Consider the following 24,371-nt stretch of genomic DNA (forward strand, 5'->3'; position numbering starts at 1 on the left):
CACTTAACAACATGTCAGTTTTGCAAGCCTGAGGTCAATGACCCTTTTTAATTGCACTGAAAGTATTCATAAGTTTTCATAAAATGCTCCAGAAATTGGGTCTCAAGGTTGCCATTGATTCTCTTACACTTGGCAATAGGAATAAAGCCTTTATTTTTCCCAACCTAATTTACACTTCAGGTATTATTATTATTATCATTTTTATTTGTAGATTTTAAAATCACAGTGATTTGAGTATCTGATTACTTGAGAATCTTTGAGTTTTCATTTAATGTTGATGGATTATCTTCAAAAATCCTTATATTTAAATATTACTAAAGCCCTTACAGTTATGTTATCTGATTTCATTATGAAACTGAAAAGGTATGATTGTGTGTTTAAGAGATAAAGTACAGTGCACCAGGGATTCCTAAACCCATTAGGAAAGAAGGAATAAAATATTCTGTCTATAGTTATTAAAATCTATCATTTGTAAACTTTTTATATATCTCAGGTCAGTATAGGTGCAATTGAAATACTGGAACTGGTTTGGTCTTTCTTTAAAACATTTTTCATGAAAGGATGCATGATGATCACAATTAGATTGAAGTAATTAAAAAGTTCTTGACCCAAACCAACTCTGTGAATGTGAAACACAAGAATTGTGGTAGACAGCAGTATAACCATGGAGAAAAGAATTTAAACACAATTCCAAAGAAATCTATGTTGTGCTCCTTGTTTCAAAGTTACCCTCAAGTGAACATGACAGCTTGCTATTTCAAAAGTATAACTCTACAAAAAGCTGGAATCAGAAAGTCATGTAAGAGTTACAGAACAAAACTAATACTCAATTTCTTTCAACATCTGCCATAAAAAGCCCAGATAAAAAAGGACTGAAATGAAAACAAACAAAACAAAAAACCAAACCTTCTAATGAATAGAATACTTCCAGCAGTCTAAATTCTTATTTTCAGTGACTGTGTGAAGGAAAATGAGGAATAAACTAAACTGTAAGAATTGTGCTAAACTTCCATCTAATCAATGACCATAAAAGATAAACGACCTAAACATAATGTATTTCTACCTAATTACAGGTGAGAATGAAGGTAATTTTATTTCCTAATTGCAAACAACAGTTCTATGATGACAGTTGCATATGTAGTCATCAATCAGAATGACCAAGCACAGGAGTGACAAGGTTCTCTAGAGGATGCCAGTGCAGTGCTTATGTATTTCCAGGTAGAAGGATCCCTCAAGTGACTCAAGGCTGGACATCCAGCAACAGGAAATGAAAAATGACTTGTCAAGATGAAGTCAAAACAGGAAAACAGAGAAGCAAGACCTGACAGAGTGACAAAATAACACCAAAAATTGGTAGTGGCAATGACAGTGGGATTTGTTCTTGCATGTTTTGGGAAAGAAAAAGAAAAAGAAAAAAATAAAGAAAAAAAAGAAAAAGAAAAATAAGACCAGTTATCTGTCAATCACAGTAGAGAAGAGTTTGGGCATCAGTTTTACAAATAAGGAAGAACTAACATGTTTAGAATGACAATTTCAACAACAGGAGACACAGACATATGTCAATATTGCCATCTTTGTGACTACAAGTCTTTTCGCTGTTGAGTGACTGCACTTACTGGGCAACAGAGGCTTAGAATAATTTAATTAGACAGGGACAGTTTACTTTTTGACCACATACAATTTAAAGAAGATTTAACTTTTATCAAGTTTTTAATCACAAAGAAAAATGCATATATACAAGAGCTCAAATATAAAAACCATGAATTACAAGAAATGTCAAGGGATAACCTACCCTAATATGTTCCTACCTCAAGTTACTGCTTAATTTTGAGATGTAGTAATACCAACACAGAGTCTAAATTGGGAGGGGTATTTTTGGACACTCATGACCTTACAGTTCTGTACAATTGCAATTTAATTATATGATTTAATTTAATGAAAAATTGTAATGGTCCTCCTGAAGTCATCAGGCATAATTCCTGTCTTTAATCAGATCTCCACTTAAGATGATTTTGCACAAGTTTTTGCTGTCTCCAAGGACTGAGATTTCACAGCCTTTCTGTGAAACTCCTTGGTGTGTTTTATCACCCTGATAGTAAGGCTTTTCCATAGATAATCATAATTTCTCTTTTTTTTGCTTGTGCTCTTGAGGCTTATTGCCTCCTGTCATAGGACTGTAGGCCTTTGAGAACAGTCTAGCTTTGTCTTCACTACAGCCTCCCATCCAGTAATAGAATCCAGCAGGATCTCCCTTAGCCTTCCTCTCAACCATTTCTCTCAACCTTACCCTTCTCATTGCCAAAGTACTTCCAGAGGGCTGCACTTCACATCCCTCATGAGTTCTACCTCCTCCTCAACTGTTGCTTTTGGACTGGCTCTTCAATCCAGCACACCGGAGCATTATCTCTGTGGTCCTCCAGGTGGCCAGTCCTTATCTCCACACCCCTTACACTTTCTTCCTGCATTAGAGCTCAGTCAGGGGCTCCCTGCTCAACTCTCATGGCACTCTGCCTTGCCTAATAAACTTTCTACCTTATCTGCATGAATCATTCTGTGCTTTGAGAATGCAAACCTTGAAAATCAACCAGCTCTTCATGGCCTCTTTTTCTCTTCAGGCTAGACTTTCATGACGTCTCAACAAGCACAATTTTAACAAGCCAGAATCTGTTCTCCAGAGGTCTCCAGAGAGTCTAATTCTGCTATTTTTTTTTTTCTTTTTACTCATTTATCTTTGGATCTTAAACCATTCTGTCTCAAAGTGCTATAGTTAAGGCTGCTACCAGTAAGCGCGTCACCAGTGGGTTCTTCCTTATTCATGACCACATGCTCTCCCATATACTGTATGCATGAACAAACTGTCCCTCAGTATTTTTCAGAAGCTCCCTGGAGTCTTTACACCTGTTACACTGTTTATCCAGCAGATGTTGGAGTGCTTAGTGTATCCTATGTGAATGATGCCATGTGATCATGAAACTTTCTCCAGAAGTTTAAAATGGTTTAATCTGATTCTTTACCTTTAACAAGTAGTGTACAGAAAACACCAAGGTGTCACCATTGCTGGTCTTTTCTCGGATCCTTGAGTTACAAATGACTTGTGACACCTTTCAAGGCAAAATGTATTTCTTGGTCAATAAGAAAATTTAACCATTTCAACTAGAATTTATATAGGACATAGACTTAAAACACTTACTATATTTGGTTTACATGGAAGGGTTTTGATAGGGCCTCAAGGATGGCCTCTGTGAGGAGACACCATGACCTGCCCCCCTATGGGACAGAGCCAGTTTCAGCCAGCTCCAAAATGGATGCACTGAGTCAATCAATGAAGCTGGTGGAACCTTTGTGGTAACCTGTAAAAAATATGGCGCAACAGCTGTGAGAGAGTAGAAAAACTGTGAGGGAACAAAATTAATATTTTAACATTCTGTGAAGGACTGTCTCCTGTGGGTAGGACCCCATGCTGGAGCATGACAAAACATGAGCAACAGAGACAGCACATCATGAAGTGACCATAGCTTCCATTTCCCATCTCTCTGAAATGGAACCCATTACATCTCTTGGTGGGAAGAGGCAAAAGAGTAAGGAGTGAAACTGAGCCTGAAAAGAAGGGAGAGATGGAGGGAAGCAGGTTTTAGTTTGGGGATTTTTTGCTATCCCATTCTCATTTTAATTGCCAATAAATTAAATTAATTTCCCAAGTTGAGTCTGGTTTGTGCATGACGGTAATCGGTGAGTGATCTCCCTGTCCTTATCTTTACCCATGAGCTTTCCATCTTATTTTCTCCCTGTGCTCTGCTGAGGAGGAAGACTGAGGGAGCAGCCTGGAGGACACCTGTCAGCCAGCCATGTTGATCCCATTACATCTGAGAAATCAACACAGAAAAGGCTGTTTGCCCTTTTAACTGTATGTTTAAATTAATTAAATTCAGAACCAATTAGTAAATCTGAATAGGGACAGTTTATATATGGTAATTTATGTGATTTGTACTGTATGCATTCTTAAGAAGCATTAAACCAATTCTACAAACAGCAATTTAATATAAGTTGTGAGAAGAGAATATTTTTTGTCTGTTATTTAGTGTGAGCTTTTGAATTACAGCTGGTCTTGTTGAGTGTTATCAGCCACGTCACCCTGTTTCATGACCTGTGAAGAGTTCAATAGCTTATGTCAGGATATGAAAACACCTTGGCTGGAAAGGTTTGGAATGGAAGGGTTTTATCTACTTATACCACCTTAAAATCCAGAGATAAAGTGACAGTATACAAACTAAAAAATAATAGCTTTGAAGTACCTTTTTAAAGAATCTATTCCCTTTAGTAATGGGATTTTTTTTCACTCTCATCTTGTGTTTTATTACATCTGTCACATGAGAAAAACACATTCATTCCAGACTCCTAAAGAGAGACTTCTATCAACACTTGCAAACTGTTGCACCACCAGTTCCCTGAACAGTAATATTTTCAGACTAATTTTACATTTTTTTCTTAATTAGATGAAGCATCTTAAACACATAATGCTTTTCTTACCAAACTGAAGCAAATTTTGCCCTGTTTCTTTGAATCACAGGGTACAGCTACCTAGACAAGAAAGATTTCTTTCCCAGCAGTACTCTCTGACTGGCTGACAAGATCCTTCAGCAGTTTTTAATAGTAGATCTGGAGCTGCTTTGCTCAGTCATCTGCTTATGCAGCTGATAGCTCTTTTGTCTTCTCTAGCCCCAAGGAAATATTTCTTTTTTTTGTTATCATTCATTCTTGTGTCCTAGAAGGTACCTTTCTTCCCTGTGGCAGCTACATGGGTTGAATAGGTGATTATAAAATAGGTCTAAAAGCCTATGATATTAATAATATAAATTAGAGAAAGGTTGTGAATAATCATTTTCAGATCCTCAGAAAAATTAATAGAACTAGATAATAGGCATTCTTCGAAATGAAATGTTTTCTTATATGGATTCCCCAGATTTGGACCAACACCATCCAGCTCCCTATTGCTTTCAGTTTATATTTTCTGAAAACATGGTATGGTCAAAATATTGTAATGGACAAGCAGAAAAGTAACTACATACAAGTGATGTCAAGAATGTATTACTAGTCTAATCAAAATTTTTATGGAATAACTAAAACACAAAAAAATTTATTAGGTCAGGTATGGAGATACTAGCACTCACAGAGGAAATAATTTAGTCAGTATGTATTTCCCTTACAAGGTTACATTTAAAAGTTGTTATACAATAAAAACTGGGGTGTTTGACAACTCTCCTTTTCCTCTGCTGTGTTTAGCATTATGTTTACACTGCTCTCTCAAGTCCTAAGGCTGAGGGCTTCTGTCTTGGAATGCCAGGGAGGCATAACAGTGAGCTGTCATCAGTTGGAAGCCTTCACAAGGAGATTAGCTGTGAGTGTTCCTTCTTCACTTTGTGAGGATTAGCAAGATGTTCATGCTTTCTTTTCATCACCCTAATGTTCACTTGAAGTCCTATTTTTCTTCTTACATGCTTTGTGCTCTGTCTGCACTAGACCATAACTCATCTTACTTTTGACTTTGTTAGGTATCATATGTTAAATATGAGTTAGATGCTGGTTATGTATCTTTTGTGTTACACCCAAAATGGAGAGGTTTTTTATTAATTTGGTCTTGTAGCCATAACTCACCTCTGGTGAGTTGCTGAAAGCCTTGATGCCTCAGGTATAATTTAATTATTTTCCTGTTATATGTTGAATGAGCTTTCTGAGTTCATTCTACATACAGTAACGAATTATTACTCCTATCGATATGCAAATTATTTATAGTAGGCATTACAACATAAAGTAATACCATTATAAGAAAAAAAGTAGATAAAACCCACATAGGCATTAGCTGTTACAGCTAAGCAAACTAAAATAAGCTCAAGCCAAGAAATCCAGACAAGATGAACTCCTGCACTGTCAAGTCAACACAGAGCTAGGGGGCCTATACTGATAATAACAAAAAATTTTATTTACCAGCCTACATCATGTCAGGTTTCTGCTCTAGAAAAGAATACTAACTATCTCAAAAGCAACCCTGGATGAGCAGGCAGCTGTCCAGTGCTTAGTTGCCTGCTGTTGTTAAACCATGACAAAAGTATAATTGTGCTTTCCCATTCCTCGTAACCTGTGAAATGATTCAAACAGCTGAACTTCCTGGATAGAAATATATTATACTTATGTTAAGCACGTTGTGAATAAAAACAGGGGAAATAATTTTATTTCAAAAATTCACAAGCAATTCCATCTCCTAGAAATTCAGTAGGTAGATTGTGGGTGATGGAATGTTACATTTGCCTCTTCTATTTAATGGATGATCTATGGAAGCAGAATAACAATTTCAAACACATTTCTCTGATGGCTAGGAAATTATAAGAGAAGGCAATAGTAAAACTATATAATATCCAGTAAAAAATAAATATTTAATGCATACTCTAAGCTGTCACTTTGCATAGAGGCATGGTTATATTTTATTATCACTTGCCTCATTGAAAATACTAGCACTGGTCATAAAATTATTATACTTATTAAATGTCTCAGCTATAATATTTGGCATTATCATCATCTGATGTAGTTAATTCTAAAGGATAGTTTTCCAACTACCCAAAAGTCTATTTATTATTTTTTGCAATATATAGAAGCAAAAGATAGGCTGATTCACTTTTATGTATACACATAACTTTAACAAGTATAGTTTACTGTTGTTTGTATTTGTCCTTGCCTTCTAAAGTAAAAAAGTTTGAATTTAGAGATTTCTCCTAGCACAATATGTTTTATGGTATACTTTAGACTATGCATATATTCTCTTTGCAAAATCCTAAACAACTGTGCTGGTTAGCTTATTTAATTCAGACTCTAATTAGAAAAGATAACCACCCAAAATGTGTAGCATATCTTCAAATTACCAACTGTGTGAAACTACCAAAACATGTTTTTCCCTGAGATATGAATGACATTTCATAATGTGCATGTTACTAGATCTCTGCATATCCTTACTTAGAAACATAGTGTTAATGTATGAAAGCCAAAAGCCAAACATAACCAGTAACAGAGATTTAAATATATTTATATTTATATTTATATATTTATATATAAGTAATATAAAGTAATATCATTTATGTCATAGCTTCTCATTAGTTCTTAGTCAGCAGAAGTTTCTAAAAACATAGTTTATCAAATTTTAAGTTCATGTCATAGAAGAGAGATAGCATAAGGCATTCTTCTAATGACAGTAATATTACAGAAATGCCTGAAGAAGATTATATCAATTACTGGGAGAGGTAAAATTATAATTGCCTAATTTCTGTAAGTTTACAAATCTTCTAATTCAAACATATTTTATAAATCCAACAATTTTCAGGCATTTTTTTTCACATACCTGTGTTCCTCATTCAGCTATTCTGAAGCTGTCTTAGACAACATGCAGCACATGCAGTAGTTAAAAACTGCCTGGGTAAGGCTGCTTTTCCAGGTTATTGACAGATGCATAGGATGACCTGTAAGGCTGACTACAGGGTTTGTCACTTGTGACTGAAGCAGCCATTCTGTGCTTATGATGATAAAACCTATATTCAGCTGTCTACTGTCATGCATTTTCTCTTACCATGTACAAAATAAATGTATCTTTTTGACCAGCTGTCACTTCATTTAGGGTAAGATAAATTTTTTGTGCTTCAGCTTTATATGAAAAAAAAAAGAAAAAAAAAAACAACAGGTAAGAGGAATTATTTGTTCCTTAGCAATTCTAGTTACCAAGAGTGAATGGCACACTGTTGCAAGAATTACTCATTGCTGAAACTTGTCAATACATGACCTCTGTTATTCCCAAGCAGTTTCATCTGAAGTGTCCCACTAAGAAATACTAGGTTTATAACTTAAATATTACTCTGTCTATTTAAAAACATGATATACCTAATAATGTACTGTTCACACACAGGTATTTGAAACTGTCAAATGTTCTTGTAACAATGATATTGTTAGCAAACTAAAGCTGCTTTTCTGTGACTGAGATTGTAAGATATAAATAAATTTGACAGGTCAATGGAGACTTCTGGCTCTGCAAATTTGTGATGTGAATGATCCAGAAATTCAGTTTGCATCTTTTTTTCAAACATCCATCAAAGCTACATAATGTCACAAAAGGGTTTATTTTGGAAACCTATCATGCATTCTCTGAAAGAATTAAAGACTTAAGAATCTATGTACTCCAATTTTTGCATATCTCTAAATATAGCTATTTAGAAATGCATAATCTTATGTGGTTTTGTAATTTTTAATTTAAAAATAAAATTCAAGAGTCATGTTAACCACTTTTACTAGTTACTAACTCTGAGGTGAGAAAATTACTCCCAAACTGTAAACATGGTGATACTGCTCATAGATTTATGTGTCATAGCTTCCCTGAGGCTTAATTTGTGCTGAGATAAAACCCCATGAGTGTTCCAAGGACAGATGAGGATGAAGAGTGAAGAGTCTGCATACTGAGTTTGGTTTATTTACGGAGATAAGAAACCGGCCAAAAAATCCAGATGAGTTACTTTTGGATGATGAACATAGGCCTGCAGATCAGATATTTTCTAAATTATATATATAACTTGGGGAAGAACATCTTTAACTTGCCAATATTCTGATAAATAATTTATCTTGCAACTGAAAAGCTTCTTTATCCCATAAGCTTCTAAACATTCTTCATACTTACATGGTTTCAGTACTGCTGGCTGAATGCCCTGTAGACAAATATAAAATTTTAAACACTCCCTTTTAATTTTCTTTTTAAATGCTGGTTTAAATTTTTTTTCAACCAGAAGGCATTCTAAAACTTAACCCAAAGAAAATGTGAGTTTATACTTCAAATATTGCTTGAGGGATCTTTTTGTCAGAGGAGGAGACAGTTCAGAAGGAAACCTTTGAAGCAGGAGAACTTCATGTTATTAAATGATGACATTTTATGTCTTGCATCTGCTGAATAATTTCTCTCAGCAGAAGATAAGTAACAATGCTCAAAATTAATAAACAATCAGGATTCTCCTTTGATTAGTTTCATTAAAATGTTCTCAAGAAAAAAAAATATAATTGTCTGTATCAGTCACCAATGCTGATGTCCACAACAGAAACTAAAGGAAAGAATAAAGTACAATTTCTTTATTTTTTTCTTTTTCTTTTTTCTTTCTATTTTAAATACATTTTTCTCTCCTGTTTCTGGGCCTTAGGAAAACATAGACTTCAAATCTTTTAGGTTTACTGCTGAGGACCAGAAATTACTCCAGAAAAAAGGCTGAGGGATAATTTGCGATACATGACAATGACAATGCATAATAAACAAGATGTGTCAACCAACCATTTCCAGATTCATTAAAAACCAAGAAAGCTACAGGGATTTTCCACCACTGTGATCCATACTTTAGCAAACAACATTATGGCTTCTCTTATTATTTAACTTATTACTTAAAAGTTCCCTCCTAATAACTTAGAAAGCAACAATGTAATCAAAGTTTAAAGTGTATAGACAGGTATGGACAGGGGTAGATTGATATCAGATCACTTCATGCAAGTGAAAGAACAAAGTGATGGAAGCAAAAGCACAGAGTAATTCAATGCCAATATTGAACCTCTCAAGCTCTCAATCCTCATGCAATATTAATGTGCATCCAAGACGATTTCTGCCAAGATTTTCAGCTAATGAGTTAGATTGCTATCCGATTAGATACAAATGCATTGTTAATTGGAAATGTTTTACCCCAGCATTGCATTTTCTATCTGACTGTGACAGTTGGGCATGTTCTCTGGATTTAAGATTAGCTGTGGAAGTTAAGGAATCATGTTTTTTTTCAGTACAGATGTTCCATAAATGGAAATTAATTTTAAAATATTTTAACTAACTTTCCCATTCTGAAATATATCAGATAACTATTATACAGATAACTTAGATAACTATTCATACAAATTTTTTGCATATTAGTATATTTCAATATTAAAATATTAATTGTTATGCTAGGTAAAACTAAATATCAATAATTTAGATGTAGTATACTCAGATAGCAATAGCTGTTGCCATAGTGGAACCATAAATAGTAAAAAAAAATAATAAATAAAAAGAATAGTAAAAGTTCAAATGTTCAAGCTGTGTTAATGCATTAAAAATTGCTGATTACCATCAACACATAATCAGCAAGAGTTTATGTTGGTACTTTATTTACAGGTGTAAAATTCAGACATCTGTAATAAAATTATGGCTGTTAAGTTATTCTAATAAAATCTAATTCTTCTACACAAATGAAGCAGTGGGAGCTACAAAAAAAATTTGAAAATTATTCCGTTCCTCTGAGACTTTTTTCTTTCACAAAAATAATAAAAAAAAATTTCATAGTTGAAAAAATCATAGGCCATTAGTACAACAAACCTTCCAAATTAGCTGATTGACCATTTTCCCTTAATAGTGAACCCTAGTCTTTTATGTATCATTTAATCTCAAAAGAATCCTTTGCGTAACCCAACTTCACCTTAACAAAGCCCCACAGTAATTCAAACAAAGTTACCTAGAATTGTTTTTTAGCTGTTTTGACTTTTTCTGAAGTCAAAGAATGATTTTTTTTTATTTTAACATGGTCTGGGGTGACACCTATTTCTTGTAAATACTTTCATTCTGATCACAAAGTAGGAACAGCAGGAAACCGACATTTGGAGAACATCAAGCTCACCTTAATTTCCACATACTAATAAAAGGTCCGCTTCTTGCATCTTAGGGCTTACAAGGCTACACAGTGTTCAACAACTGTCATCTGAATAACTACTAAAATTGCTGATAAAGCTAACATATTTGTTCATAGATAAACATGGTAGAGGTGGAATTAACTAGACAAAATATAAGTGTTGCTTCCAATCTTTAAAACATCTAATGCTAAGTAAGAAAGATATGGGTCAAAGCAAGAAGGCTGAAATTTAATGTAAGAATTTAAAATAATTGCATTTTTTAGAGAAAGAAAAGACATTTTCATTAACAGTCTGCATACAGAACAGTGATTCACTTGAAATAATTTCCTAATGTCAGCATTATTAAAAGGAAACATTTTCACCAAAGCTGCTGTCAAAGAGACTGGCAATATATATTCAAATTCCATTTAGATAAATCTTCAGCCAATTCACATTCATTCATCAGATACAGGCACTGGAAGAAAGAAAATACTCTTCCAGTTTTTTAGGTGTAATAGTGATGATTTATAACAGGAAATAATTAACCATCAGTGTAATTTGTGACATTGTTGAACTAAATTAGCAAAATTTAATTTTAAAATTTAAAACTGTCTTGATTTTTCAGTCCTCTAAACACTCCCAAAAACATGGATCTTTATTTCCATACCTGATATATACAAATATGCATAAATTAATATTCAGCTTTATTAGTTTTCAATCATCAAGTGAGAACCATATGATGCATCTTCAAGTGTATTCATTTTTTTTATAAGAAAGGATAATTTTTGCTTTGCAGCTGTGTTTATTTTGTCTAACAACTGTTCACAGGGAACTTTTTACCCCATCTAAAAATACTTAAATAACATTTTTCTCTGCCCATAGTGTCATCTCTGTTTGCTTGTTTATTTATTTTACCCAGGACTAGCAATCTATAGGGAACTCATCACCCCACATGGAAGTAGGAAAATATTTGTATTATGATTCAGTTCAACTATTTGTATTTTATTGGACTCATAAGAAATCTTTTATAAGAAGAAAAAACAAAAGCCACAGGATCTGCTCTGAATCAATAACTTTTGCTAACAACAGATCTATTACAAATTTTTCTTTCTGGCTAATCTCAGTTTCTAAAACTTGATGCAATTGGTTTTTGTATTACACTGAGTTAAATGCCTCACACTTCATGCTTCATTTACTGCTCTGCGACTATAGGCTATTCAATAAACACAAAGCTGCATACTAACAATTCTGTCTGAAGAAATTAGTTACCTGCATTACTTTCTTCTAGAATGTCCCTTCCTCATCACAGAATTATAGAAAAATTTAGGCTGGGAAAGACCTCTAAATCCATTGAGTCCAACCGTTAACCCAGCACTCCAAGTCTACCACTAAACTCTAAGTGCCACATCTACACCTCTTCCAAATACCTCCAGAAATGGTGACTCAACCACTTCCCCAAGCAGCCTGTTCCAGTGTTTAACTCATTCAGTAAGGATATTTTTCCTAACATCCCACCTAAATCTGTGATGGTGTAACCTGAGGCCATTTCCTCTTGTCTTATCTTGTTACTTGGGAGGTGAGAGTGACCCCCACCTCCCTACAACTTCCTGTCAGGTAATTGCAGAGTCATGAGATCCATGCTTACGATGGATTAGGCCACAGGAACCTGCTGTCAATGCTGTATAGTCTGAAGCCATGCAAATCTCTCTGAGATTGTACAGATAAAATGAGAGTTAGTGGGAATCCTTTATGCTGTAAGTAAATTCTTGATTAAAATGCAAAAATTGATTATTCATTTCTTTATTATTTCCCTTTATAGTTCATAATCTTTTTTAAATTATTTTTTTGTGCAAGGTAAAATTCCATCATCTCTCTTCACTGCACAGCAGTGCAGTCTAATAATATTCACTCTTCACTACATCAGAAACATATTCATATGGTAATCCATTGAATACATTTTAAACTTATAATCACTTATATTTACCTGCTCAGTGTTGGGCTAGGCAAGACAACAAAGAGATCTAGCAAGTACAGCAGTAGTAACCTGATGGAGGCAAGAAGCTGCAGCATCAAATAGCTGCTGCAGAGAATGCAAATTGCCTAGTCTCTCTCTAGTAGATATCATGGGTTCAATCAAGACTTACCAGCCTATTAACATAAGCAATATATTTAGACAAGTTCATTTAAATTTCTTCACAAATGGTCATAGATATATGGCCTTAAGATCTGCAGAATGCTCAGATTTCCCATGTATAAATATTTCAACTACATTATTTAAAAAGATTAATTGAAAAGGTTTAGTTTGAAACTAGCATAACATTTCAACCAATAAACACAAGGATATGCAGAATATATTCCCTAGGCATCTTTCTTTACCACTGACCCATGAATGATATGTTGAATAGTAATTACAGATTTTTTTTTTCATCATGCAATCCCATTGGGTTCTCTCCCTAGATCTGACCCCTAAAGGGTACATATAAGAATAATTAAAATATGTATTACATCATAAAATTTATACATTGTAGACCTAACCTGGAAATGTTTATTTATGCAAACAGAGAATGGACTTGTATTAACCTTATTTTGGTGAAGAAAAAATACTATAAGAAAAAAAAACCCACCAAACAAAACAATCTCCCTGATATGTTAGAAAGTAAACAAGTTTGAAATAAGATAATTAAAAGCTTGTTGATCAACCTGATTCCAGGTCAGTGAGTTAAGATGTTGCAAAAAACCTCCAAACAAATTATAATTTATTTATGAATGTAAATATATTTTACAGAATGAGTAAGGCTGGGAGGGACCACAGTGGGTCATGTGGTTTAACATCCCTGCACAAGTAGGGTCATGCCAGAACACCTGGCACAGAATTGCATCCAGGTGGCTCTTGAATATCTCCAGTGAGGGAGACTATGCAAGCTCTTTGGACAATCTGTTCTAGTTCGTGGTCACCTGCACAGTAAAAAGTTCTTCCTCATATTCAGATGGAGCTTCCTGTGCATCAATTTCTGCCCATTGCCTCCTGTCCTGTTGCTTAGCACCACCATGAAGAGCCCAGATCCATCCTCTGACACCCTCCCTTCAGATGCTTCTATACAGTGATAAAGATCCCTTTCAGCTGTCTCTCCTTGAAGCTGAACAGGCCCAGCTCCCTCAGACTGTCCTTGTAAGAGAAATGCCCCAGTCCTTTAATCATCTCTGTGACCCTCCTCTGGACCCTCTCCATTATCTCCAGGTCTCTCGTACTGAGGACCAGAACTGGACACAGCACTCCAGATGTGCCTCTCTAGGGCTGAGCAGAGGGGCAGGATCACCTCCCTTGAACTGCTGACAAAGTTCTTCCTCACACTCCCCAGGATACCGTTGGCCTTCATGGCCACAGGGTACACCAGCTTTTTGTATAATATTTATTATTATCGAAACCAAAAAGCCATCCGAAATTCTCTTTGCAGTACCTCTCAAATATTTCAAAGGAGACTTTGTTAAGGAAAATATTTGCCAAAATATTTTTCAAAAATGGGAAAATATTCCTGTTTGTTAAGGAAAATATTGCCAAATAAAAGCAGAGTGGTAAATTTTCTTGTTCTACATATAATCTTTCTGCAAGAGTGCAGTGTGCATGAGAAAAAAATAGATGTGAATAACCCTTTGATCATTTCATACTCCTCTGTTTGAGCTGCATAGTGCCTAAGCAAATTCTGGTTTCTAGAACAGAAGCAAAAAGAAAAAGTAGATAGAACAAACAGCAGATAGACAATGAGCAAGTGAAATGTGAAGCAAATCTTCTAATAGCAAGAATGGATTTATTGCAAGGTCAAAGTCTTCTTTCTTATGTAATGAGTATATATTAAAACCCAGATTTTACCTGTGATTCCCAAATAGACTGGTGAAACTCAGAGGAAACATCCACACTTCTTTATTAGCTACTCTTATATGGTAGGTGCTAGAGAACTATATTATAGTGAATGAGGCATAAAAAGTGCATTTGTTATGCCTTCTTTTGATGAATAGTCTGAGACTCTTACTGGACTTCATTATATAATATGACCTAATGGCATCACAAATTGTGCAAGTCACATATATTTGCTCTCTCACCAGTTGGAAGTTGGGGATGTCGAAGTATCTTATTGTGTTACATTAACTATTCATCAATAACAGATTTTTTGGATACCTGGTGAGCTTCATAATCTAGCTGGGTAAAGATGACCTCTAAGGAGTTCCTGAAAATGTTTACAACTCCCAAGCTTATCCAAAAACTAATTGTTATGCTAAAGACAGACAAAACTTGGCTCTGCTGATTTAACACCTCTTCTGTACAGAACAGTATCCAACCAAAAACCTCCTGAATTTAATAGAATGTCTGTGAACTGTGGTGAAAGCTCTGCATGGTTAGGCTGGCTTACAGTGCTCTGGTCTGTGCTCTGAAGAGCCATTAGGAAATTGATCATCCACAGCAGAGACAAATGGGTAAAGAAATGGGTATTACTTCATACTGTACTGGCTTTGATCCCAAAGAAAAAGCTGTACTCACAGTAACAAATAATGTCAGGGGTTAAGAGCAAGGCATTTAATTTTTACTTGGTTAAATTTTAATCTGTATCATGGAGATATTAGCACTACTGCACTTAATATCTGACTCCTTAAAATACTGGAAAGGCATTAAATTAACTCTTTCTAAAAGGAGTTTCTGGAATGTTATTATCAATCTCTCTCTATGCCCACCACACATCATTTTTATGAACTAGGAGAAATAATTCCTCTTGCAGACATAAAAAATTACATAGTCAGTAACGTGACACATGCTACAATCGGTTTCCCTGTTTTCATTCCTGAAACTTTTATTTTGCTTATACATTACAGTTCTTTTTACTTGTTTCTGGCCAGTTAATAACATACAGTAAAGATCCACTAGTTAAGATTCTATTAATTTGCTTGTTAATTCTATTAATTTGCTTATTTCAATAGAATTATAGGATTGTTGAAATGACTTTGAAAACCTATCCCATTCATTTTTCTATTCTAAGAATGACATTGTACTATAACTTTTATGGGTTTTGTTTTGATTCTTTACAAGAATTTTCATTTGCTTCATTGAATAGTTTCTGGTCTTGATTATACCTAAAAATATATATATAGAGAGAGATATATATATAAATATGTGCTCTTTAATCTATTGTTCAGTCACGTAAAACATATGTAATGATTAATTTTATACATATATTCCGTTATTCCAAAATATTTGTTTTGTTATGGGAAGTTAACTGCTTTAGGGACTATTCATTGCTTATAGTGTTCTCATATCATTACCTGGGCTGCACCCCACAGAAGCTTCACCCACCTATTAATGTGGATTTTGTTAAGTTGAAGCATATCATACACATCTATGGCAATTTTGAACTCATTTGTCTACTAAGAACTTGGTTACGAGTAGAAAAATGTTTAAGAAGCTTTCAGAAACCTGCTGTTTTAAGGTGGCATGAAATAGAAGTCAAAATGCTTAATTAGATTAGTGGAAAACAAATTACCTCAATAATAATTTTTTCCCTTATTTCTATGATTTGCATGTGATAAGAGAACATTACTCACAAGTTTCATGATACTTGGTGTGTGTTCTGTAAGAAATTAAGGTTGATATGTCTTAATTGTTTTAAAACTTTCATCTTCCTCAGATAATTGTTCCTGAATGTTTGAATACCTGTGCAAAATGTTCGATGATAGTTATTTTAGAATAACTTTCTATTTCAGTGTAGCAATGGCACTTTTCTCTCTTGTGGTGCAGCCATTCAATGGCCAAAGGAGAAATGTAATTGCAGTCTCAGGTCACCCTCATTAGTGTGCATTCCCAATACAGAAAAGAGCAGTTATTTAGAGGAAATTATTGAGAAAACTAGCATAGAATATAATTATTTCAGAATAGCTATAAGAGTTAATCTCTCTCAGTTGATAAAGTCCCCAGAATTGCACCTATCCACAGAAAAGAAATATCTGCGTTGAACTGGGATTCAGGAATATAAGCTGGGTAGCTGAAGCAGTCCCTGACTGTATCAATCCTCATGTTCAGTGCAAGATGCTGCAATGGATCACTAAGTGACTTCTCTCGTAGTTAATGCTAGATTAAGAGATTCTGCATTTTCCATAGACCAAAGAACTCTGAAAAATAAATCTGATCAGAAATGGCTGCAGGAACAGGTTTCATCAGTAACTTCAGCAAATCTGTCTGTGACATCTTTGTGTCCTTGGTCCTTTTCTCAATATATATTAACCATTTCTTCTAACTTTCACCAGTTCTAGTAGAAGATATTCATGAATGTGATTGCTAACAGCACCAGTAATCAAATAAGTAATATTTAGATAAAACCATAACAGAAATTATAAAGTACAAACTTTTCTATTCTGGTTATACTTTAATTTGAGGTTGTTGTAATTGTTTTACTACACTAAACACAATTTCTTTGTTTCTGTCCTTCATAAATTAGAGCATACCTTGGCTCCTCAACTATCACCAGGTTTTGAAATGCTGTATTAATTGAGTATGTCACTGGTTGAACTTATTTCTGCTTGTTTTATAAAGACATTTTTTGTAGAATGCATTAGAAAATAACTTCCTCAGAAGACAAGCTGCAAAAAAATAAGAAAAAGAAGATATGTTCTATTCTTGAAGTTCCAATGCAATAAAAATTTCTAATCATCAGAAGATTTTGACTTGCAAAGTTCTCACACAAGTCAGAGCCAAGGAGTGCTGCTCTCCTTAGTACATAAGGCTCCAAGAATAAAAACTGATAATCTAAAATCCCTAAACAGGATCAGTTCAGAGAACTTGAAGTTTTCAGAGCTCCTTGTTGCAGGCAAAGAAGCAAAAAGGCAAAGTGAAGAGTAAAAGTTGCAGATATATTACCAGAAGATTGAAATTACTCTAGATTTCCTAATTTTACATCATATTAGCATTTCTGCTCCTAAAGCAATGGTCATACTTGCATTACCTTTCAGTAACAAAAACTTTATGTCCCTGAAAGCTTTTAGCCCTATGACAACCTACAAAACAGGATTCATGTGGAGATACAGATATATTTAATATGCAAAATTCTGTAATTGCTAGATTTCCTCCTAGGCTCAAGAAATTAAAAACACTCAAAAAATGGACTTCATGTCTTCCCTTTGAGAAGAGTAGTAAGTGAAAAAAGTGAAAAAACTCAAATTGCTACTTGTTGAAAACACAGAGAATAAATCCAGCTTCTATGGGTATCTAGTTCCTTGAATAGTTCCAATTCCTAGTTACCAGTTATAATAAAGATAATTATCTATTTAAGAAATTAAGCTATAGAAAGTGGAAAAATTTCACTTCCAGTCTGTTTTTTGCCATCTGAGGGAAATCTTTTCACCATATTTATCTATATGAGTGAGTGTGATATTATTTAAACCATACTGCCTTTCACAGTGGGTTTTCTTTTCTTCATATTCTTCTAACCTAAATCAGAAAATATTTCTTATTTGAGACTTGGAGCTTGATTGTTGTAATGAGGTGGAATGGAAATACAAGAGAAAACACTTCAGTATCAAACAAGTGACTAGAAGGCAGTTTATCTGATTTGAAATCAATGATCACCACTCCTTTTCTCTCCAGCTGAAGATCTCCATCTTGCTTGCTCCTGTCTCACCAACTGGTCAGGAAGAGGAGAAATATTACAGCCTAGGTAGTGAAGGGGAAAGGAACAAGGATGCAGCAATCCCAATTTAAATTATTTACATACTGTAGAAAAATACCTCTAGAACCTTAGGAGGCACTGAAATTTGTCTAAATCATATCCCTTTTCACAAAAATTGATGCATATGATGTTCACATCCTTCCCATGAGGTGTTGATCAGACACCAGGGTAAATGAAGACCCTTCTGGGTAAGTGTCTATTTTTGACACTTACCCAGAAGAACCTTCGTGGGCAGACAAGCCTCTCCTTAAAATTCTACTAAACTACATAATGTAAAACCTTGGCACTCAGCAATGATGTGTACAAGGTGATGAATGTGATGAACAGGACTAAGAGATTGTCCCCCTGTATTCAGCGCTGGATAGGCTGCACCTTGAATCCTGTGTTTGGTTTTGGGCCACACACTACAAGAAAGATTTTGAGGTGCTTGAGCATGTCCAGGAAAGATGGTAAACAGTCTGGAGCACAAGTCTTGTGAGGAGTGTAAGATTTGAATGCTTGAGAGAAGTTTTATCAACTTTGCAGATTGAGATTCCTCTTTAGAAAGTGTAATTAGAGGGTATTTCCATGGGTGAAAAATTCACTCTTGAATTTTTTTCAGTTCCACTGAGCACAATAAAAAAGTGCATCCATGGTATAGAAATATAGATTGTCACCAATTTTTTATGTACCACTACTACCTTTGTTTTCTCTTTAAAAAGTTCAAAAGTCATCAGTAAGGTAAATATACTTTAGTGCATCAGAACTTCAAAGTAAATCAGGAGTACAGTACATCAATGTCCCTAAGAAAAAAAAAAATTAAATACAGACATGAAACTAAGCCTTACTTTTGAGATGTATTATTTTTGAATTAGTATCTCTTGTCACTTTATAAAATGAAATATCTAAAATTTCAGCAGATCAATCCTAAACATAATTACCATGTGCTCAGATTCCAAGAGATGGCAGACTGTATATTTGTTTGCTTTCCTGAAGGGTGAGTGACACCCTTCAGGATGTCCCTCACTCACTTCAGGATGGTAGGACATTTAATATTTTGGGATAAGATGTATAACCACCATTTCTTTTAAACCCAAAACTTATTTTATGTGCATTCCAAAATATCCTGAATGCTTCTGGGAAATCAGTACTAGCCTCAGCTTTGGGCCACTTTAGTCTGTTTTGCAAGGAAGAAAAGTAGAAAGAAAGATGCTGCAGTTTGAGGTTTTAACAAGCCCTTTTCTCTTTGTGAACTCAAGGTATCCTTGGACCCACCAGAAATCAGGCATAACCATAGGCAGCAGTAAACTAATGAAAAGTAGAAGTGACTGATGACAACCTGTCGTGGTTTGACACTGGCTCATCACTAAGCACCCACAAGAGCTGCTCACTCACCCTCCCCAGCCACAGCTGGGCAGCAGAAGGAAAAAGAAAAAATATTAACAAAAGGTTCCTGAGTTAAGGATGGGGGAAACACTTCAAGGGCAAAACAGGCTCAATTTAAGGTTGCAAAGTGATGCTTATTACTAACAGAATCAGAGGAGGATAATGAGAAGTAAAATAAGCCCTTAAAACACCTTTTCCCCTCAGCCCCTCCCATCTTCCCATTGACAGTGCAGGGAGACAGGGTGAGGGAGTTTGGTCAATTCATCACCGAGATTTTCATCTGCTGTTCTGGGAGAGGAGTCCTGCCCCTGTGAGGCCATGGGGTCCCTCCCACGGGAGACAGTTCTCCATGAACTTCTCCGGAATGGGTCCACTCCTACCACAGCTGCTGCAAACATGAGTCTCTCCCATAGGCAGACAATACTCCCAAAACTGCTGCAGCGTGGGTCACCCTTCCATGGGGTGCAGTCCTCCAAGGACAGGCTGCTCCAGCCTGGGAGCAAGGACTGTCTCCCTCCACCAGGTCTCTGGATCTCTGCATCCCCCATGGATCCCCACGGGCTATGGGAGGATCTCTGCATCCCCCGTGGATCCCCACGGGCTGCAGGGGCACAGCTGCTTCACCATGGTCTGCACCACAGCCTGCACCTCCTGCCCCTCCTTCTCCACTGACCCTGGTGTCACCATGTTGTTTTCCTTCACATGTTCTCACCTCCTCTTCTTCTCTGACTAGGAGAAAAACCTGAATTTGTTGTGATTTCCTTCTTAGAAATGTCATCACAGAGCTGTTACCAGCCCCTCTCATGGACCCAGTTTTGGCCAGCAGCATGTCTATCTTCAGAGCCATCTGATTGGCACTGCTGGACATGGGGGAATCTTCCAGCAGCTTCCCAGAGGAGCCACCTCTGTGACCCCCCTGCTACCAAAAACCAGGCCATGCAAAACCAATACACATGGATCTTAAAATATCAAGATTTTATAATTTACCATTTAACAAACAGCACATATAATTTTATTCTCAGAATATTATTATTTATCAAAACTTGAAATCATATAATTTAGAATGCCATTTGATCTTTTTTTCCTTAAATTCAACAAGATATGCTATCTTACTTGCATATGTTTTCCATCTGTTTGGAAAAAAAATAGTGGTTATTTTTTGGATCATACTTAGGAACATTCTAAAATAATACTAATGCATTTCTTACTAAACCCTTCTGTTGTGTTCATGTGAGTTATCCAAAAAAATCAGTTATCAAACTCTTCAGAACCCCAGAATTATTTTTAAATCTGAGCTCTTTTATTATTTGATTTTTTTAAACTCAATTTTTAGTTCATGAAGAGTATAAAGACCTTCTTTATAAGGAAAGAAATACCTAGATATAAAGAGGCTATTATCATCTTGTTGTATAAGGCATAATCTTGCGAAGAGATTGAAACCAACCTCTTTGCTGATGGCCAGAGCTACATCTCCTGTGTCTGAGTAAGCATCCCAACCAGTGTATTCCTAAATAAAGGTTAACCACAGCAAGGAAACCTCAATGTCTCATGTGAAAGGTCTGATTTTGCTAGCACCTCTTTTCCTTTTCTAGGCAGGTCTCCAAAATCAAGCTCTTATATGATTTTATGCTATATTCTCCTTTTAGACCTGAGACAGAGTTCAGACTCAGCTAAGCATCAACCACTTGGTCTTGCATGATAGTTTTCAGTGATAGCTTTAAGTATGTGCAAAATCATAACTCTGAAGATTCTGAATTATTTTTAACTTCAAAACAGACACATAAATTACTTAACAGATAAGCAGAGGTTTTCAACATTATAATGCTGGATTTGGGCATCATTTATCTAAGTCTTTGGCATTTGGGTACTAAAATGTTTTACTGGACAAAAATACGTGGGGCAGAAATAGGGCAAGAAGCTGGCCCTTGTAAAGAAGATTCACTGTTATAGAAGCATAGGACTGAGGAGACATATACTATTTTTCATTAGCCATAGCACCATCATTGGGGACCTCTAGGACATTTTTAGTACTGTAAGCAAGAAATTGTATACCAACTCAGGAACGCAGAATTGGTGCCAGGAAGTCTTACCCTGCTTCTCAGCAGTAGACTTGATGAAAAAGCTCAGCAAATAACTTGGTTCACCTTACAAGAAAACAAGAGTCCTTTCAATGATAGGAAGTATTTTCATGCCAGGAAGCAGAATTACTACCACAGACTTAGTAGTCAATATTCAAATATTTAAAAACTTCATAAAGATTAATTCCATTAATAAAAATAAATGATCCAATTAAAAATCCAAAAATATTTTCTACACCTTTTCTCCAAGACTGCTTTCTTACCAAAACCATCAAATTTTTTATTCAGCTGCTACAGTGTAATAGACCATATATCAGCTGCAGCCCATTCCTTCCCATGTGATTACATTAACTGTAATTCACAGATAATGTAAATATTGAAGCTGGTTACTAAGGAAATTGTCACTTATGTTATATCTTAGTAGGTCTTATCTTTTGTGACACTTATAAATATTAAAATGTTCTAAAAATTAGATCATAATATTTTCCACCATTCCTGTTATGAAGCACTCCAAAATGGGCTAATTATTAGCTCTGAAAAATTATTAAATTTCTCGATTTGCTCAAATCGCCTTTCATGCTGAATAAAAAGTTCAGAGGTCACTTGCACAAAAAAAGTCTGTATATTCCTTCTTTTTAACAAAATTAATTACTGGGGTGGTAGACCTGCCCATCTGTTTAAATCATGTTAAATTCCAGTTGTCATCATAATGACAAAATCTTTTTCTTATGAATAGTAGTGACTTAAAAATCTCTTCATTGGCATTTTACTGTAAACTCAAAACCAAGAGCAAAATAGAACTTGATTGCAAATACATATTTCCCTTAAATTTAGCTTTACATAACGTATTCAAAGTGGCAGTTTTAAAAGTAATGTCAAGGTTTGAAGCTCAAAAAGGTCACAGTGTCTGCTTCGGTGCTATATTCACAGAACAGCTCTTTAGGATGAATCAGCACCTGTACTAAAATGCAGATTTTTTATTTATTTTTTTCTTTGTAAACACATAATTGACTGGTATCTCTGTTATTCAGCAAGTTCTCAATTAATTTGCAAGAAGGCACCATACCAGTCCAGGAGATGAGTAGCAGCCCTGGCAGGAAAAACAGTATGCAAGAGTATGTGTAAAGGCACGATTCCCAGCTTGAAATGCTTCTTTACTCATGATTAAGAGCTTGTGTAATCACTAGCCTAGCTCTAAGCCCAATTAGCTTTGAAAAAAATCATCCACTGTGCAGCCACATATGGTGAGCTTATGACCTTGGTGAATTAAATGGATTCGTGTGCAGTTTCATTCTGTGAGCTAAACCTCAGCTTTATCATACTGCATTCAGCTGACAGCAAGGATGCAGTTCCAGAATAAATCAATAAAAGGTCATTTGTTAGACTAGAGCTTACTCTGAGCAGGAAGACATGTGAAAGACTTATGCAAAGAAAATTTATTCATGTATCCCTTCAAATAAGCACAAGCAACTTAGAGACCCTAATCTTCTGGCCATGTATGCAACACCTCCAAATAAAAAATTTGGCTTAAAATAACTGAACTATAACGAATAGCTCATTTTTCCATTCCAAAAACCTGTTCTAGTACAGAAACTTCAATCTTCTCAGAACCTCAGTTAAGCTCATGGGGCGTTGAAGGAATTTGCTGATATACTCCCAAACATTGTAGGGTTTGTTGAGATTGATGACGTCCTTTTTTTTTTTTTTCTTTTTTTTTTTCTTTTTTTCCCCTATTTTGTAATATTCTCTTTGAGGACTCTGGCATACAGCTGAATAAGCTTAGGCTAGCTGAGCTGCTGCTGTATCTAAGGGTTGGCTCTGAACAAAAATCAGGTGGAATGTACTGACTTGCCTATGAATCATTAACATATAAGTAGTTATATTTTCTTGCAAATTTGTGTGACAGCTAACATGCACACAGTTAACCCGTTATAGTTCTGCTAATGCTTATTGGTATCTATGCCAGATACCTAAGCCCTTATTGATTGCATCTTTCTCACAAGGGTTGATGATTTCATCTGAGAAAAATGACAATGAAAGGTTTCTTGGAGGATGGGTAAATTTTTTCCCTGCATATCTTTCTTGTTCTACATGAGGAGCTTTCAGAAACTGCAGATTGTCTGTGACCTGTTGTGCTTGCTTTTGAAATACTCCTCAGGAACAGCCCAGGAGCCAGGGGAGAAACACAGCAGATCTGGTAGCAGCAACAGCCTATGTATGGATAATATCTTTCATGGGCCCTACTTATATCTGGGTATCTCTGCACTCAGGCAATTGATACTCAGATACCTCAAGGGCAGGAAAAGGGGTGTGGTGGTTTGCAGTCACCTTAGGATGGTACAAGATATTAAAAGAACTAACCCACCTCAAACAGGAGGATGTCATCATGGAAGTACTAAATGTGGAAATTAATTTATTCTCAAAAAGTATGCCTGTTTTAACAGAGTTTAATATAATCAAGACATAGAGAAAAGGTGCATAATTAATGCTGACAATATAGGACAAATGACAAAACCACTACCAATGA

Source organism: Molothrus ater, chromosome 1 (genome assembly GCF_012460135.2).
Source record: "Molothrus ater isolate BHLD 08-10-18 breed brown headed cowbird chromosome 1, BPBGC_Mater_1.1, whole genome shotgun sequence".
In the NCBI taxonomy this organism is placed as follows: domain Eukaryota; kingdom Metazoa; phylum Chordata; class Aves; order Passeriformes; family Icteridae; genus Molothrus; species Molothrus ater.